Genomic DNA, 5,226 nt, shown 5'->3' with positions numbered 1-5,226 from the left:
TGTGTTGAACATGCTGAGACAGTAATCATGCTTCTGTTTCAGCAATCAAGAGAGCAAAGATTTATTTAGGATAATGGCACTCCATATCGCCATAGAAATAAAATACCTCATAATTTCCTGGCTCGGTGCAGAAAACATGCTCTGCTGTACCTTTTGCTGGTGTTCGCTCGCCTGCATGGGATCTGTTAGATGCAATTTTTCATGTAAATAGATGAGAAAACAGACAATTCGATTTTAAATACATTTTATTTTAGATGAAAATTGTTTATTGCAAATGTATGTAGTAAAGACAACTGATAGAATAGCAATAAAGTACAAAAATATTTGTGTTCATTAAGTTTATTTTCCTTTACATGCATAATACTTCCAAACAGTGTATTGTTTGAGAGGTTCAACTGTCTGTGTTTTATAGGTATCCTGGTGCTGATAGAGCAGTTGTGGATACATTTGGTTAAAACTGCTCTAATGAATATAATAATACATGTATGATAAATTATTGCTTGAGAGAAAGAAATCACGCGGTCACTCATCCAGTTTGCTTACATTTGTACATTCTGTACAAACACACATACATGCTCTTCTGTGCTCACTCTCAGATAGGCACTCAATCAAATCAGAAACTCTTAAAAATGTAATTGTTAGTACATTCACTGAGTGATGCAACGCCTAAAAATCAGGGTGCTTCACTAATTGTGTCACTCAGCACAAAGTTAGTGGTTTTAGTAGATTTGTTAGATTATTAGTTTATTAGTAGGTTAGTTTGTTAGTTTGCAGAGAGCTAATAAAAGCTCTTTGTCTCTGTTAATTTAATTTTAGAAGATGTTAGTAGCTTGTTGAGAGAACAAATCTGTCTAGCTTGCTTGTTAAAAGGATTTTAGTACAACTGCCCCTTGTTAAAAAGCAAATACTCATGGCACTAGAAGATGTTTAGGGTAAAAGCTTTCATATAATGTCAGTAGTAAGTAAAGTAAAAGTAAAATTTGAGTAAACATCACTAGTACCACAAGTCTTGCTTTGATTTATTCAAGATTAGACACAGAATAATTTACTTTCAGACATCAGGATTGAAAGAACAGGTGTTAGTAAGAGAAACAGGTGGACCTTTACGGCCTTACCACTGTTAGTATCATCCCCGTAATAAGTTAGTAGCGGAGTTGATGTTTGCTCGGCTTGTGTCTCCCTGCACCTGTGGTGAGAACAAGCCAGGCACTCACCTGTGAAGATTGACCACACAGTACGCAGGCAGAGACAAAAGATGGTCTCTGAAGATGGGAATTTAGCCTGTGAGGTATGGTTATATCATTTGGAATCAGATCATAATCGGTTTTGTAAGGATTGTAAGTATGTGGTCAACCCAGTATCAGCAGCTGTTTCTGCTCGCCTTTTTGTCTAGTGGTTAATAACATTTCCTATCCCAAGTTCTGAAACCCTTCTTTACTTGCTCACTTCAACAGTTTCCCTTGATTTTCTTCTCTAATAATCAATCCGACTTTGTCATTTTTTGAAGAAGGATTTCAGGATCATGAGAGAAGAGTGTGTGCATCAGACTGCGGGCATAAAGCAGAGGGTTAGTCAGTTGGTTAAAAAGAACAAGGCCAGCCAACAGCATTCACTTCACAGGTTAGTAATCATCCGACTGTTAGCAGACATTAGTATTGTTAGATATTAGTGAGATAGTGTTAGTACAATCCAGACCTGGGTAAAAAGCTATTTGCACATAATTATTAGCATTTGCTGTAATTTGCTTAAGTATCAGATGATGGGGCTGTAGGCATCATTACAGTTTAATTAATGCCAGCAGGCATCATTTAGAAAACTACACACCATTCATTTCCAGTGACATTCTTGTGATTATCTAACACAAGAATCCCCACCTAACTGGTACTGCAACGAGGTCGAAAACAAATGCTAAGAATCACTTGTAAATATTTTTTTATCCCTTCTCTGGTACATTCAGTGGCTAAAAAAAGAGCTTCAGGCCTTTTAAGAGAGAAAATCACGGAAAAGCGGCTAGTAGCTTCAGGATCATAACAAATGTCTGTTTTGTCAGACAGACATGATACACATGCACACAAACAGAAGGAAACACACACACAAACAGAGCACATGCACAAAAACACATGCACTCACGTAGACACACACGCCCCACACATTACAGTAAAAGTACTACTGTATGTTAAAAATAGCTGGTATCAAGACAAAGAGCATACTGTATGAATTACACATTGTCAGAATGTGAGAAAACAAGTCATTCTCACACTCTAAAGCAGATTTTTTCTTAAAATATCAGTGCTTTCCCATTTCTGGATCTGGCATAGATACATGCAAGCTTTAGTGAAAAGTTAACACACAGAAGAGCAGCGTTAAAACACAGTTCTGGTGAATTTAAAGTGTCGTATACAGGGAGAAGTGCCCAAAGTGTTAGACAGAGTAACCAAGGTAACAGAGAGAAGAGGCCACTGCACACAGCAGCTGAAATAAAAAGGTGTGAGAGGTGTTGGATCGCTGCAGTGTCAGTGTTTTTGATCAGCCAAAAAAAATGAAAGTGGGGGTGGATGAAGCTATTAGTATTATTCACAGCCAGGAAAATATGCACATTTGAGAGAGACAGGAAAGAACACTGCAGCAAATATATTCTTGCTAAATCTGATCATGTTGACACTGACTGCAAAGCAGAGGTGGCAATTTTCAACTCTTCAAACGCCATTACACTGATACACGAAAGCAGCAGAAGTCGTCTCTCAGTGGGGGAACAGGTGGACACGGATCTTCTCGAAGGTAAACGCAGCAGAAATGGCATCAACCACTGCAGGAGAAATGACATGACAGCTGTTACAGCCAAAAGGAGATGAAAAGGAAGAAATACAGAAGTGAATGACTTCTGCTTCCTAACACCATGAACACGTTCCCGTTGGCCTCTTTTACATGACATGCCTTTAAAGACATATTTTTGTCAATGTCTAACAAACATGCAAACATGATTTTGCCCAGGATAACCCTACATAATGTTGAATAATGAATCTGAAAAGCTGATTGTGCTAATCTGGTTTGGTCATGGTCTTCACTTTCAGGTTGGTTTATCTCCCTTCTTAACCACAGTCCTGGAAAGGATAGTAGCATATAGCAGAAAATACGACAGCAATTTAACATAACTAATCTCCCATGTTCTATCTGTTCCTCATTTATCTGCACTCTCAGCCAGCAAAGAGGCTTAACACACACATATACACACACAGGGTAACATCCTGTATATGGGCAAGATAGAAAAATCGGCTCTGCAATTTATATTCATCTAGACCTATATAACCAGTCACAGTGTAGACTGTAAAGTGAATATGAGGGAAATAAAAGTCACCATGGTGTAAATCTACTGACAGATCCTTCGCCAGTCTGTGAGGCAGCACTGTAGAGGGCAATGGGGCGATGGGGCTTGTGAGGTCCAGTGCAAGTCCCAATCTGCTCTTTCATCAGTGTAACTGGAGAGAAACACACAACACAAAGCAGCAGAAAAGTGGGATGCAACCCAACTGTCGATACCCCAGGGAGGGGTGTTACTGTTTTTTATGGAGACACATATGATACTGAAATACATCAACTGCTAAAATATGTAAGCCATTTCAAAAAAGACTTCATTGATGTCATGTTATCTATAACTTGAAGAAGTAATGTTATTAAACTCTCCATCTGATATTGTGCCCCAGTGAAAATTATCCTCCTTCTTGAGTTTGAATAAAGATAATCCAGGCTGTACACATAACCTGTCCTGCTGTTGGATCCCATGTGGATCCTCCCAGTGTCCTGACTGGTGGCATGTCAGCACCTCTGAAGATGAACATTGACCACAAGGTTACCTACAAAAAAAAAAGCACACTGAATAAGGGTGTGGACCATTGTAGAGCTGATCATAATATCTATAGTTGATTTTACAGTAGATGATTCACTATCTGAATAAATTTGAAGTTAATGGTCCACTTAGTTTTATATTTACCTACAAACTAAAGTAATATGCCACAACAAAGGTTTGAGTTAAATAGACATTTCAGTGCAGGGCAAAAAAATCTGATCTTGTGGCTGCAGATCATAGATACTGTCTTCATGGAGATGAAAAACCATTAGGCTATAGCATATACTGTATATCCTAGGACCAAGATTAAATACATAGCCTATTCATTCTAATCTGGCATGTATCCACCTGAAACAGCTTTTCTATAAATAAGTATTCATACCCACCCTGCAAGGATTAAGGAAAGACATCCACTACAGACTAGGCCCCACAAAAAAAAAGAAGCGAAAATAGGAACTATAGGCTAAGGTCTTTTCCTACCAGTGACTTCCAGGTTCCACATGCACCTGTCCCGCAGCATCAAAGGAAACGAACAAATCACTTCTTCTTCTTCTTCTTCTTCTTCTTCATCATCATCATCATCATGTTGAGGGCAAGCTGCCGAACCTGCAAATACACGCCGTGTATGTGTAGTGATTATGCCTGCAGTAAAAAGCACTATGAGCCGCAGCTGAGCGTCGTCTACATGGCTGCCGAGCTGAGACAAGCAGATGTGGGAGTGCCAACAACAGCTGCGCACTGACGGGAGTCCGGTCCGGGGAAAACGGGATAAAGTGAAGACGGAAGCCCCGGGACAAAGAAAATGGATGGGAGGTATTGAAGAGAACAGCGACGTCTTTGACTAAGCACGACTGCACAGACCTGAATTAATCATTGGCTCGGTCTCCAGCTGCTGCCACAGGTTTATGGTCTTTTGTATGCGCGCCCTTCATCCACCATCTGTGTTTCCTGGGCAACCGAGGACTGCCTGCAGGCACCACCAGCTCAGCAACCACATCGAACCAATAAACACCACAGTATTCTGCGATCATTTTACTTTAAGAGACACAATGTAACATAACTGAAGGTTTATGATTTTTAATAACTTTATAATTAACTGATTTCTCAACATGCACAAGCATAAACACTATTATTTCTCTTTTAACAGCACAAGAACACACAATAACAGCTGTGCCATGATGATGAATTTAAGATGCTGGTTTACGTTAATACCAGTAATTCTTACAAACGAGTCTTAAAGTGGTCTAATGCTTGAATGAATTATTTTTCTGACTGTTCATATTGTATGGGTATGTTGGGGGTGTAATTGCACAATGACAGACACACCGACGCACAAGTATAAATGCATGGCTATGTGCGTGGCCTACTGCGTAGCTACGCAC

At 39.5% G+C, this 5,226-nt stretch overlaps 1 long non-coding RNA gene across 1 annotated transcript; it reads right to left on the bottom strand.

The window, feature by feature from the left end:
- Positions 1-243: 243 nt before the first annotated feature.
- On the bottom strand, positions 244-4,801 carry LOC119892520. The gene is made up of 3 exons (XR_005442560.1): positions 4,325-4,801; positions 3,356-3,851; positions 244-2,806 (listed from the first exon to the last, which is right to left on the bottom strand). It is a non-coding gene; the product is annotated as an uncharacterized LOC119892520 (long non-coding RNA).
- Positions 4,802-5,226: the final 425 nt, after the last annotated feature.

The sequence above is a fragment of the Micropterus salmoides genome, unplaced genomic scaffold (assembly GCF_014851395.1).
Source record: "Micropterus salmoides isolate LMB-PRFRI ecotype aquatic unplaced genomic scaffold, ASM1485139v1 Ms_hic_scaffold_7, whole genome shotgun sequence".
In the NCBI taxonomy this organism is placed as follows: Eukaryota; Metazoa; Chordata; class Actinopteri; order Centrarchiformes; family Centrarchidae; genus Micropterus; species Micropterus salmoides.
Note: the sequence above shows the minus strand (reverse complement) of the source record. Positions and strands in the feature narration are given on the sequence as shown.